We start from the raw sequence: 15,353 nt of genomic DNA on the forward strand, positions 1-15,353 counted from the left end.
ATTTCGAAACTGTACATCTTAATATATGTGAAGTGAGATTTTCACCATTCTCATTCCATACAACAAATTGCTACATGTCACCTCTAGTGTCACTCAAATTCTGCCAATTCTGCCAGGATCTTGCAGATTCAAGCAGCAAATGTGTAGGGAATTCTTTGGATGAAAACATATGGGAGTATTGTTTTTTATTTGTTTAAACCACCCACCATTATGCATTATTCTAACACTTCTGACAGGTGAACGTTTAACAATTATGTTTACAAAAGATGCTATGTTTTGAGGTACTGCTATATTTAGTTATTTGATCTATAGGGGTTTTCCTAAACCCAAGATTATGGAAACTACAAAACCCAAGAATGGAAAAGTAAATGAAAAGGTCCTACTCAAAGTAATATTGTACTTTAAATATGTATTGTTTGATGTCAGTATTTATCCACACAGCATTGTGTATAAATGTAAATAATTTACCTTTTAAATAAAAACAATTTACAATAGGTACCTTAGTAGATTTTATATTGGTATTTTTTTGTTACCTTTGACTGGAAATGACTTAATTTTGTAGCTGTGTGCAGATGTGTTTTCTGTGCCGCTTTGTTTATGTCAGTGGTACATATCTGAAAAGACTTGTACCTCAGTCAAGTGTCCATAAAAGTGGAACATGGGCACTACAGAGATTGTTATTCATCTTAAGACCAAACTATCCCCGAAAGACCAAGCTCTGCAAATCTGCTACCCTCTGCATATGAAGATCCCAGAGGAAAATGCTTTCATTCATTGATGCACGTTGGCACGTGGCAGCAGTGAATGCCTTAGTCCAGTCATGTATTGACTACAACAATGCCATTTATCTTGCTATATGCTTGCACCATCTTCTTCTAGACCGAAATGCAGCTATCAGGCTAATCTGTGAGCTGTCCAGATGTGAACACGTCACCTCAGTTCTGAGATCTCTGCACTAGATACATGTTAAAGAGATGATCCCTTTCACAACAATAACAGTCATCCACATGTCCAACATTCCAGAATTCGGGGATTTCAAATTCAGTTGGTACACACTTGGTCACAGTCTGGTCTCTATTCAGCAATATCTACTTCAGGACCCAGAAATATTGTCACTAACAGAGAAAGAGTATCTTCAGTACCAGCAGCAAAATAACTGAATTTTCTCTATGTTGTTCTTTGCGTATGAGGCTCATCAGACTGTATTCAGAAAACTGCTTAAAACCCTTCTCTTCAATAATAGCTTATCGTATTCTATTTTATTAAGTCTATTCATTTTGATTACTTAAGGATAGAATTCAGACTACAGTTGTACCAGCTCCTACTAATTTTATTGTTTGGGTTTCTTTTAGTTTTTCTCATAATATTCCTCTAGAGATTGTTTTGCAGTTTGGTTCTGTCCCATGCAGAAGCAATGCCTATGTTGCAATAAATAGTTACTATTAACATAATACAACATAATGTAGATTGTATATGTTATGACATTAGCCTTTCACAATTGTGCCATCTCTGGCTGACAAAAGGCGTGTCTGTCCATGCAACCATACTTACTTTTGACATGGAAAGTTGTGAAGTGTCTGGAACTTCTTGAGATTTATCTAAGTAGAAGTAGAATTTAGTTGTTACACGTGTAAATCCTCAGGAAAACAAAGAAAAGTTCCTAGTTTGAATTGAAATTAGTAGATAAGGAAATAAGCTTCTTTCATAACAGATGTGCTAGAAGAAAGGGGGACAAATACACATGTTCACATAGCTTTCATTAATCCACAGTGTCAAGTGCAATTTTGGATTAATCTGAATAATCATACAACCATTGTATACAATTTGAATAGTAATTCACTATGAAATTTGTACAGTATTCTAAATTCTTTAATTAATTACTTAAACATGTAAAAAATTCTCGCAGAACTTGAGAACTTTGGAGTAGTATCCGGTCTCCGTCTTAACCTTGGCAAGACAAAATTGTTCCCTATGGGAAGACTGACTGGGATACCAGAGCATCATTTGCCTAATATAGGGCTGGCATAGATCTCGAAGGAAGTCAGGTACCTAGGAATACGATTAATACACACCCCTACAGCCTATCTAGTGAGCAATATTGGGAGAGTGATAGAAGGCATCATTCATTCTGTTAGGCTCTGCAAGGAGCTTCCACTCTTCCTTATGGGAGGAATAGCACTTTCAAAGATGGTCATACTGCCAAGATGCCTATACGTCTTGCAGAACTCAATATATAAAACCCCCCACCACTATTTCAAATAGTTAGAGCGCTTACTGCTAGAGCTATTGTGGGGCAATGGAAGGAAAAGAGTAAAACTGGACACCCTCCAATAAAAATAGGAGGCGTGAGGAATAGAGGTCCCACACCTGGAGCTCTATGAAATGGCTACGCAACTTTAACATGCTGTACACTGGATGGATGAACATAATAATTGGGAGAAACAATTACTGGTGGGTACATATGGAGAGGTTTCCTTGCCTGAGTTCCTTATGAGGGGGGCTGGAATCCCCGAATCATATCCACACATTATACAACATGTAACAGCGGTATGGGAAATGGCAATAAAAAAAGTAGTCCGACATGCACCCAATGCCCTGGATATGCCACTATGGGTGGTGAAACCCTTAAAAAAGATAATGCAGTCTATGTCCATTAAAAGATGGATGGAAGGAGGATATCACACAATGGGTGATCTATATAGTAATATGCAATTTATAACTAGAGAGGACGCTGAGAATATGTATAAATTAGGGAGCAGTCCAATTTTTACAATATGCAAAGATTGCTGCGACTGCCCAGGGTATATTGCCCATATTCCCGCAGGAACCGCCCATTACATCGACCCTACAGGCACTTCTTGACTTGACAGGGGGACGGGGACTAGTCATACACTTATATAGACCGCTAGGAGTCGATCTTCCCCAAAAAGGTCTTCCTCTCCAGGCATGATGGGATGATAGGTTAGATGAACCCCTGTCAGAAAAAGAATGGATAAGAATACATGAGGGAGTCAATAAGATAAGCTCCAATGTGAGATTTAAGCTCATCCAATATAATATTTTCTTTTTTCTTTTTTTATGAAATCTTTATTTCGGCATTAGCCATAAAAGAATACAAAGACATATAAAAAACAATGTACATGGATGGCCATTCAATTCATATTAGCAAGACATGATTCACTGATACCGTTGTTGGAAACTAATAAATAAAAAATAAAAAATCGTAAGTATTTAAATATAAAATCATATAAAGGGAAAATGTACAATGATTTCACTATAAAACAGTTCCTTGCAAATAGCTAATGGTCAATGATTATGTGCTGGCAATTAAGTGCCTTCGCTTGTGCCACATAGCTGCCAGAAACTGTGAAACAGCAAATACAGTGGGTTTAGTGTATCTGTTTTTAGTACTCTAAAAGCATGCATGCACTATACAAAACCCAAGTTCTTGCACAGGGGTACGAGCCAGTACCTCCTGGACTTACAGTAAGCTGGACAAAAGAAGAGAACGTGCAGATCATTTTCCATGTCACAGTTACATCCAGGGCAATTTTTTGGGGCCGCGTAAGACCTTTTACTAGTTAAGGCTCTAAGGGGTAGAGTACCATATCTCCACTGGACATATAGTTTCCTTGCTAAAATAGGATAAATGTCATCCATGAAATGCTCAAAATAATAAAAGTCTTTGATCGTTAAAAAGGAATCAGTTAATATTATCTATCAGACCTATCTGACCACCCAAGCCCTAAACAGAATATACCCGGAGCGCACTAACACTGCCCTAGATGTGGACAGGTAGAAGCGCATTTTGTCCACATGAAATGGGACTGTCCCGCACTCGTACAATACTGGGGCAACGTAGTAGACAGGATTCAAATCGCCACCAGATGGGAAATCTGCAAAATAATTTCAGTAGTAATACTAGGGCTGCTCCCTATGCCTAAAACTAAGAAGCTTAGTAGAAAGTTTTTTCTATTGGGACTAGTGCTGGCAAAAAGAAGGATTGCGATGGGGTGGCTCAGCTTGAATCCCCCACTCTGGAGGGTTGGCTAAAGGACATGGGCGAATGGCCAACTGCAGAACTAGTTAGAATGAAAAAAATCAGGAGGGATGAAAAGGTAGAAGAGGTTTCACGAGCATAGTCCCTTATGATAGCTGTCACTAAAGAACCCCCTAAAAGATGATGAGAAAACAATGGGGGTGGGGCAGGAGAGCTCAGGTGCAGTGAAAATGAGCAATTGAGAAAATAAAAGAGAATGTCAAAGAGGCATGGCAGGACCAATGAGAAGATCGTTACGCTACTTCTTCTAAGGGACCTGACTAGACAAATGGGGGTGATGCTGGGAGTTATATTGATTGTAGTGAAAATTACATAATACCTTGTAACACAAAATTATATACAGCAAATGTATACGTGTTATAGTAACCTTGAAATGACAATCAAAAATGTAATTAAATAAAACATGGAAACAATAAAAACATCATAGAACAACAACAAAATACAGTTAAAGTTAACAGTCTAAAATAAATTATATCAATTACAGTTCACCATTTACACTACTATCATTTAAAGTTTGTAGAGGATTTGCTGACAGAACTCTAGGCTACAATAATTGGAGTAAATACATTTAGTTGCAGGTGTCTGGTTTACTTTTGTAACTCAATTTCCACAAATATTGTGAACAATGTATATATTAGAGGGCAGAAAATCAAATGATTATTCTAATTCCAAATGACCAACATTGATGAAAGCGTCTAAATCTTTTGAGGGTGCAGGGGCAGAGTTACTATTCTAACTCAAATCCCATTAAAATTAGAAAATGTGCATATATTTTGAAGTGGTAAGGTAGATTTACTGTTCTAATGCCAATCCCACACATTTTGGAAAAGGGCATATATTTGTAGGGTTAAATTTACTATTTTACCTTCAGTCACCTCAAGCATTGAGGAAAGTGCATATTATTGGTGGATGCTGGTCCACTTTTTTTCCAGTCCACAAACTTTGGGTAAAATGCATATTTTGGGGACAGATTTAATATTCGAACTACTAGAAGTGGGAGAGTCACTGAAGGGTCACACCAGATTCCTGGCTCTGGGTCATTTTCAGGTCTTTTAGGACCCTTGAGTCAAAAACAAGCCAAACTAGGCTAATAATTAGATACTGATTCTCCACCTATGGTGTGAATCACAGCGGGAGGAGATAGAGATTGGAAAAGATGAGACAGGGCAAGCGAAAGAAAAGGAAAGGAAGAGAGACAGTTGTCAGAAAAGGGCAGGGCAGAGAGGGATTCAGACGGCCTTGTGAAAGACGTCATGGAGAAAAATAAGGTACTAACTTTGGCATCTGGACCAGTGGGAAATGGAAAAGGAGAGAAAGAGCAGGGGGAAAGAGAAGCCATGAAAAAGGGTAATAATGGCACAGGTTGTAATGAAAACCAGCTACTGCTGGGCCATATTCAGTATTATAACTTGTGACTCAATACAGCTGCATGTACTAGTGGCCTTTCAGGGTTATCAGCCTGTCACTGCATGCCCATATCCACCAAATTGTCAGCCAGCTGCTCAACCCCCATAACCACTAATCTTGCCTTTCTACTCCAGCATGTCACATTATGGAAATGTTTTTACAGACTCACCTTGTTTTTAATGCTTAGAGGCAAGCTGGACCCTAGGTTCAGCTTTGGCTCGGTTCTACCCATAAAATATTCAGCTTGCCCATCACTACTAACACTAGTCCTTTAGACATGGTGGAAAACGATTACATTAGTGTGAGTCTAACAAATTAGCAAGCATAGTTGAATAATTATTAACCCCAATTATAAAGTTTAGGGGCTGATTAAGAGTCTGGCGATCTATGACCGCCAGACTCGCGGTGGCGTTCCTGCAGCCGCCGGATTACGTGGCAGCCATTTGGGCCATTCACCGCTGTGCCACCTACACCAGTGAACCACTGTTCCCTGGTGGTGGCGCAGAGGACAGGGGTATCCAGTATGCACCCGCCGAGGTCCGCACAGCATATTTCGAGTGCCCTCCACCATGAGCCCTCCATGAAAAGGCTGATGGTGGGAAACAAAGGGGGCCCTATAGGTCCCCCATACCTCCGCCGCCCTGGGGATGCATTAACGGGGCACAACCGGTGCCCCCTATTTGCATGCACACCAAGTTCCAGCCTATGAAGTCCATGCCGTTCTGGAACCTCTTTTGCGTTCCCATTGTGATGCCCTTTCCGGGCACTATTGTAGGAACAGCAAAAGAAAAGCCCGCCAGACACGAGTTGTACTCGTTTTCTGGCAGGCGGACCATGCGCAACTTTGGCGGTGCTGTGCCAGTGCAAAACAGGCGCAGCACCGCCAAAGTCGTAATCGGGCCCTTAGATCTATTTCCTAAAATTATGCATATAATACCATAACCATAAACAATTAAAAATGAACTTCACATAAGCTATGGGATCTGGTGATGGTCTCATATGCTGACGACACGCAGCTAGTGGTGGCCCTGACAGAGGATACCGTCCACAATGCCACCAGGTTTAAAGGCGGCCTCAAGGCTGTATCAGACTGGATGACACTTAACTGTTTACAGCTCAATGCTAGTAAAACGGAGGTTCTACTAGCTGGGAAAAATATGTCCGCCTGGGGAGATAACTGGTGGCCCGACTCACTGGGGAATCTTCCTCGTCCAAAAACGGAGGTAAAAAATCTTGGGGTATGGGTCGACTCCTCCCTCAGCTTCCGTACTCACCCTGAGAAAACGGCAGCCACATGCTTTGGGATTCTACGGAATCTCAAACCCATTCTTAAATTCTTTGACCCTTATACCCGCCAGCTCATAGTGCAATCTACTTTCCCGCATAGATTATGCCAGCTCCCTGCTACTAGGAGCAAATCAAGCGGAGATTAAAAGGATACAGCGGGTCCAAAATGCGGCAGCACGCAGTTTGGTCAGCCTACCCCGCTTTCTCCCGGTAGCAAGTACCCTGAATAAACTTCACTGGCTGCCAGTAGCCAAAAGGATCCAATTCAAGGCTCTCTGCCTATCTTTTAAAATCCTAAAACTAGACACTTCGTCTATGATAGGTTCATTACTCACCCCTTATGTACCCCCCCAAGCCCTACGATCGGAAGGCCAGAACCTCGTGGTTCTGCCACGCGTGAAACGCTCAAGGATGGACGGACGCTCCTTCCATTTCATGGCCGCTAAATTATGGAACTCCTTGCCACCCCGGCTACGTGACTTAAACGACCTGTTCAGTTTCAGGAAAGCCATCAAAACCTACCTTTTCCCCTAGATGGCCCTGGTTATGTTATGGCCTACTGTGCTACGGGCGGCAGACGTTCTAGTCTGCTTTTTGGTAAGCGCCGGGACGCCCCTTAGCTGGGGCAGCTGAGCGCTTTGTAAGCTTTACAAACATAACATAACATAAGTATTTATTGAAACAAATAAGAACTAATAATGTAACTGCACAGTTCTACAAAACACCCAATATATATTTATTTTTTAACAATGTCTGTCTATTTCCGTTTCCTTACGAGCATTATGAAAATAGATGTAACACTCCTTTAACACCTGTCCTACCCATATAGAAAATGTCTAGGCCTACTGTCTCAAGACGAAAGAGTAAAACACCATGTCTGGAATATGTAATAGCCATATACCACCCAAATACACAGTTTTTTTAAACTTAGCTTTTCCCTTTTTACTAACAGGAAACAGAAAACAGTGGCAAATATGTTGAAAAGCTCCTCAAAGCCAATATTCCCTTGTGTAAAATAGTTAACAAAGGTTTCTTTGCAAGGATCACGAAAACACAGTGTCAGGTATATGTAATAGCCGTTTACTACCCATAATCCCCCATAAAACAATTATCTATTCTCTTATTTTCTGACAGCAAAAATGAGAACATAGTGATATATATTTATTCAACAGCCTTTTAAAGCCCATAATCCACCCATGCCAAAAAAAGTGAATTACTGTTTTTTACAAGATTCATGAAAATAGAGTTATAGATACAGATATATAGAACAGCCATTTATCACCTATCATCCCCAAAGTAGAAAATAACTATGCCCATTATTTCCAGAGGTATAAGCTAAACACTGTGCCCAGGATATGTAAGAGCCATTTAACTAAAGCCTCCAGCTTTTAGCATTTTTACTATAGTTGCTCAAAATCATTTACATACTGTGAAGCCCATGATTTTTGTCACACTGATGTCAGAAAAGAAAAAAACAGTAATTGATTGGCATGTTTTACCTCTGTGTTAAAGAAGTGTTTATTGGCTGTACACTGAGGGGTCAATTTGCTAAATTCTCAGGCAAAGCAGCGGCCAAAACTGTTGCAGTGCGCTGTGTTAGGAGAGAGCCGGACAGAGCCATACCTACAGAGATATGGCACTAAACTCCTTTCTCCCGATCGCTAGTGCATAATCAGGTTGCACCGTACATACCTGTGCACCATAGTGCCAACGTGTCTACATGAGTCTAGTATAGGTTTTGTACTGGAAGGGGACCCTTTCTAGATCAAAATACTAGGTTTAGACTAAGTTTACATCCACCTGTTTCGAATGTGTGCTGTAAGTGCTGGACACATGCAAAGTCAGAAAAAGGAGAAATAAAAGCATTTCTCCTTGATAGTGCCTATTTCAAAAGATTGTTTTTTTATGCAAAACCCTGTCTACTTTTTTTTTGGTAGATAGGGTTATGCATCAAAGGTTGTTGCATGGGGATGCCCATGCACCACTCATGAAAAGGTCCTTGGTGCCAATTAATGCAAAACAGAGCTGTCCGCTTCTTTGCACTACTTTCAAGTGAATTGCCAGCACAAAACAAGTTTTGCCCTGGAAAGTAAATTGAGCAAAAAAGATTTTGCGTCGATTTGTGTCACTTTTGTGATGCAAACACGGCTCAAAATCTTAGTATGTAACATGCATCTGCATGCTTCCGTATAGCCATTGAAGCCACCCATGTTCTGTGGGAGACACATCGAAGGCCGGACCAGGTAACGTTTTTTTATTCCCTGTTTAAAGATCTCACTGGTGATGATTATTACTGGTGCTGTGTTCAGTTGTCTCCTTTCTTTGGATGTACAGACAGGGCTGCACTGTACCCCACGTTCCTTCTATGGCTGCCAAGAGACCCTTCTTCTGGCTGTACATATGCCTGACAGCCTCTCAGGGCACCTGCTGCTGCCAAACTGCTATCCCAACTCTACTCACATTCTGACTTTAACACACAAAATGGATGCAGCACAAAAATCAGCATTTAAAAAACCGTTGAAATATCACCACATCCCCATTATCAGTAGTCCCAGACACTAGGTAGTTCCAGACACTGAGTCTGCCTAACATATCAGGATTTTCCTTAAATGTGAAACGTAACAAAGACAACATAATAATAATAGCAAAAATAGAACTGCATGTCTCACACCTTCTAAAGGTATTCCAAGTAGTGCACTGTTGGCTCTCCAGACTTACTGCTGCAGAATTAGCACATTTTAAGAAGCACCCGAAACTCTTCCTCTGCTATACCTATGAACATCATTTAGAGGTCACAGTCTTTGCGACCCCTGACCTCAGAGGTGGTAAATTCAGTGCCAAGAACACAGAGATGACTCACATGCCTTATTTTTCGTTATAATAAAAGTAAGTAATATTGTATTATTCACTATTAGTGTAATGAGAATTTAGCTCAATTAGCTGGAATAGGACCTTTTGTGGTAAGTAAAACATGCTTTGAAAAATATGTTGAATGCATGATTGTGGGAGAGAGTGGGCCCGATTCACAGAACTAACTTAAGACAAAATCCTAAACTTACTACTTTTGGTATTCACAGAAGTTAGGATTTTGTCTTAAGTTTGTCTTAAGACAGACTTGAGACAGACTTAAGTTAGGAGTTTGTCTTAAGTCTGTCTTTAGTCTGTCTTAAGTTTGTTTTAAGACAAACTTAAGACAAAATCCTAACTTCTGTGAATACCAAAAGTAGTAAGTTTAGGATTTTGTCTTAAGTTAGTTCTGTGAATCGGGCCCAGTGTGTTTATGTGGGAGAGAGTGTGTTTATGTGAGAAAGAGTGTCTGTATGTGTAAGCAAGTGTGAATGTATGTGTAAGTGTGTGTGTGAGTCAGTGACACTGAATGAGAATGGTAGATTGAGTGTCCGTAACTATGAGTGAGTCATAATGATGGATAATGAATCTGTCCCAGTGAGTGAGAATGAATAAGAATGTGTCTAAGGGAATGTTAAATAATCTGAGTGTGAGTAAAAACGAATTAGTAAGTGAATGTAACTGAGTAAGTGTAAGAATGTGATGTTATACTTCCAAGTCTGTCGGTGGCCCTGCCATACTGAAGGGAATTCTTGTCCTATATAGACATCCATGATAAAATACCCAAGCTGGCATACTTTAGATAATTCTTAGCCCAGTGCTTAATTTGTGCCGGTGCTCAGCACCGGCACTTATTTCACCCGGCCAGGTCTATATGATTTTTCTCCTCCGGAAGATCGATGGCCCAGTAATTATTAAAAGAAATTCCTGCTCTCCCTCTGTGGCTGCTGCCACGTATGTCCTCATAGGAAGTCCCACCCTGCTCCAGGCATAGTGAAAGAGCGTCGTCATCACGTTTGTGATGTCACGTTATCACATCGTGCCTGCCTTTCACAGAACATTGTTTCATTTCCGTTGAAGAATGGCTGAGGGTGAGCTTTTGGCTGAGCTGGGGCACGGCTGGCTGGAAGTGTGCAGTACTGCCAATTAATTTCAATTTGAATTTATTGTTGATTACTTAAAATCATGACAATTAAAAGGAGTACTTCTTGCATACAAAAGAGTTAAAAAGCAGGTCACAGATACAGATGATTTAAAAAGCGGCGGTGGTGTTGCCAAGAGTTAATAAAGCAGATCGTGGATACAAAATGGTTTAAGCAAGAACGGTGATGTTGCTAAAAGTTCTTTAGAGCGAAATATCCCTGGTGGTTATATGTTCATAATTGTCCGAATTCATGGTCTATCTAGTGTTTAGCATAGGCTAGCTAGAACGAAATAATCGTTAATGAAGGCACATAAAGAACGTCCGGATGTTGACACACTAGAAGTAAAATGGGAGAAGTGAAACAGTAGAAAAAACAGCGTTTGAGGATTGGCTCAGAGTGTTTAGAGGATCGTTGGAGGAGGCTCAGGTGACTTCACGGGAGTGCAGGTTGAGGCAAGAGTGCTAGCAGAATTGACGTTCCTAGATTTTTTGACCGCTCTTGTGACAAATTTGAGTAACCGGATGTTGAGCATAGTGCAAATAAACATTTTACAATATACAACATCCAGCAGATGTGAATATATAGGAGCGCTGATGCCTGCAATCAATACAGGTATACATTTTATATATAGGATTTACTTGCTTGCTTCATAAAAGAAAAAGAGTCACACGCACAAAAAATAAATACCTAGCCGGCATTAAGGCACATTCTTTTAATCTCCTGTCTCCAGTGCTGAGGGCCTGCGCCTCAGATTTAATGCCATGTAAAACCCGGACGACGGTTGCCAGAGGCTGCGCTTGAGTTTCTAGTAGTTATACTCAAAAGAAATTGTCCAATATGAGATGCAAATACACTTAGGGTGCCTTAGGAACAGGGCATGTTTATTTTTTGCAGTCACAACAAGAGGCTCATAAACCCATACTAAACGGAGCCGCTTTGGTTGGTGTCACTGTTGGTAATTTACCCCACAGTGCGCAGGACTTTGGTTTGGGTGTCATTAGAAATTTCCCCAGCAAAACGAAGCGGAAATGTGGTTAAGGACAGCCATTAAAAAATCAATACACCTATTTAATAATAATAATAATAATAATTGTTTATTGATTGCGTGATTTGAAAAAACCATTACAAATACAAAACTTTTTTTAAAAAAGATTTCAGAATTTCATTTAAAATATGATGTTGATAAAAACCAGTCAAGGTAGCAGTAACAGGTGAGGTTTAGCATACGTTATGCCAATGGAGAGTCACGAGCTGTGGGCACCTCACTTAGTTTTTTTGCAGTGCGCTCCATAAATCTTACTAGGGCACAATTTAATTCAGTGTTCCTAGGATCAAAGCAGGCCAGAACTGCCACTCTACAGCTTCTGATAATTTTTCTATTCCAATGAGGCTTGAGCAGGCCCCGTCTCTCAGTGAGCAGCTTTGGGCACAGACAGATGATGTGTGTAATGTCTTCTTTGTGATTCCCACAAAGTCGGCATAGATCTCGTCCGTGCTCTCCTTTCCATTTTGGCCAATGCATCAACAAGTTGATAATTTCCAGTCTCAATTTTAAGAAACTTAGTTTCATTCGTGCACTGAAAGAAATGGTAAGGTACGGCTGTGGAATTAACGAGGCATAGGAATGAAGGGTCATCCACCCATGACTTCTTTTTACAAGGGTGGCTTTATGTTCCACTATTGATAGTTGTTTTGTGCTAATTTTCGCTAGCCTTTTGAATTCCTTCTGACTAGCGTGCAAGTTCCAGAGGTCGTTTAGGCACAGGGTTGTTAGACCTTTTAACCAGTAGTCATGACCTGCTCGCCATGAGTTGTTGTCAATACTAGCCCACAGATGGTGCCCTAGACTACCCTCCTTTGATTGCCTCAGTTTGTGACAGCACATAAGAAAATACATGACTCTGGCCAGTGGTTGTTTGCAGATGCCTAGTTCCAGCCTAATTTGTGCCGGTGATGTATGGGTTGGTAATTTGAACACTGATCTGTAGATCTTAATAATGATTGTGTCCAGTTGGCGACTGTCCAATCCTTTCAGGGCTTCGCTGCCGTAGGTTAGGGTCGGAATGATTTTAGCCTGAGCGGCCTGTAGTGTGGGTGCGAGAGTTGGGCCTTGTAGCTTCTTTTGAATTAGTCCAATTGCAAAAGCAAGTGCCACACCCTTCCTTTTCTGTTCTTCTAGGCGAGATTTGTATTTTTCATTGTTGTTAAAAATAACTCCAAGATACCTCTGACCGTTTGATTCGACAATGCTTTCATTGTTCAAAGTCCAAGAGAGTTTCTTAGCTTTACTTGGATGAACTGCTAGGATTTTCGTCTTCCTGTTGTTGATGCAAAGCTCGTTGTTATTTGAGTATTCAGAGGTAGCATCCAGGAGCCTTTGCATTCCGATCTTTGTTTTACTTAACAAAACCACATCATCAGCATATAATAGGTTTGTCAACCTCAAGCTAGATAGTTTAGGGGCGTGGGAGTTAACCTTATTGAGGGCTTCAGGAAGGTCGGCTAGGAATAAATTAAAGAGTGTCGGAGCCAAGACACACCCCTGTTTGAGGCCTTTTTCTGTCGGAATTGGGCGGGACAATCTTGAGCCGTCCCCGATCTTAATCCTGCCCCATGCATCCTGGTGTAGAAGTTGAATGGTTCTTAGGAGGCCCGCTGGAATGTTGAGTCTGGACTACTTCTGCCAGAGTTTGCTTCTGTTGACATTGTCGAAGGCCGCTTGGAAGTCAATAAATCCCAAATAGAGTGGGCAAGAACAGAACTTCGCTTGGTCAATCAGGCAGGAAAGAGTCATAAGGTTGACTGAGGTGCCGGTGTTTGATGTAAAGCCTGCTTGATTCAGAGGAATTATAGAGTTGTCGTCCGCCCATGCCCTGAGTAAGTTGAGCAAAACTCCAGCGAAGTACTTTGCTTCGTTGTCAATGAGAGCAATAAGGCGATAATTCCCCGGAGATTTTTTATCTCCTCCTTTGAAGATCGGTGCGAGAATGGATCCACGCCAGGAGGGCGGTATGATGTTATTTTGCAGGCTTGAATTGCAAAGGGTGCTTAAGTTCGCAGCCCAAAAGGTTGCGTCTTCCTTGAACAGAGCTTGAGGATTTCCACCTGGACCAGGCGCAACATCCTTTCGTCCCTTTTTAGGTCTCGCTAGACGTAAGCAAAAGCGAAGCTTTTGCGTCTAGCGAGACAACTTATGTTGTTACTTTTCAGGGAATGAGGACAGCAAAGTGCCACGCGCATTTGCAGGCCGAGATTCGACCTCGTGAGCGCGCACGTCGTCACTCACGCATGCGCACAAAGAAAGCCATACACACACTGCATATACACACACGCACCCCCCTTAAACATACACACGCGCACACAGACAGACAGACGCACGCACAAACACACTCAAACAGACACACACACACGCGTACACCCCACCCCCACTCACCCCTCCTCTCACTCAACACACTTACCTGTTCTGGCGGTGCTCGGCGGCGGATCAGCATCTCGGGCGGCGGTAGCGCTTTGCGGGGCTCTCTCACCACATGAGAGCCCCGCCTTCCCCATGCGCCCGCCCGCTCTTCACCCGGTCCCCCATCTCGGGACCAGGACTCAATGCGGAGCCTTCGTGGCTCCTCGGGCAGCTCTCTCTGACTCTCGCCGCGATGGGGCGGGACTTCCGGTTGGCGCCGCGCTGGGATTGGCCGGCTTCCCAACCGCTTCCGGGTCGTCGCGGGCAGCGCGGCGGCCCGGCGGGGACTTGTTACCGCTCAATATCTCAAATATCTTTCCATCATCCATACAGCCCTGGAAGGGGACCAGGGAACTGCTAACAATTAAGTGCTTCACAGCTTTGTCAGGGGTATGAAGCGCTGTACAAATGTTCCGACACAATCCAACGGAATATTTAGAACAAAAAAAAAACCTCGTTAGCAACCTACACGTTGCACAGCCACAGGTCCAGCAATGTCACCACAGAATTACGGAGGCAGCCGCAGGGTAAGGACAGCATACGGGCGCAGTGGCCCTTCCACACTCTGCCAAGCCAGGCGCGCTATGCCTCTGGGCTGCTTACCTCTTGCTGATGATAATGGATGGCTCCTAGGCAGCATGGCTGAATTCACTGATTAATCGGAGCTTAAAGATGGATTTACGGTGAGGCGCTTGTTTATATTGTATGGTAGGTTAGAAAACTATTTATTTTACTTAACATTTCTAACTTAGTATGGACAGGAAACACATGTTGCCATGCGTTTTTCTCGCATAAGTATACGAGCATTAATTATGAAATGCTTTCGTGTTGTATAAATGCTTGCCGTGTCTTTGAAGATTTCACCAACCTTCTATTACAACCAGCGTGCCCTCCCTGTCATAAGATGAGATTGCCTACTGTAGGACACACCCGTCACAAAAACCAGGAACACTGTGGGCAGAGTGCCATAAGTGGAGACAGTTGTTAGAACAACAGGCATTGCATAATTCACACACCAGTTACTGTTGAACAAATGTGCACGATTCATCATGCCTCTGACATAAAGCCACAAATCAATATAAGATGTGTAACGCAGACACATTCTTTGCAAAATTGTCACCTAGGCATTATTAACAAGACTGTTCAGAAT

Source organism: Lissotriton helveticus, chromosome 8 (assembly GCF_964261635.1).
Source record: "Lissotriton helveticus chromosome 8, aLisHel1.1, whole genome shotgun sequence".
NCBI classification, from domain to species: domain Eukaryota; kingdom Metazoa; phylum Chordata; class Amphibia; order Caudata; family Salamandridae; genus Lissotriton; species Lissotriton helveticus.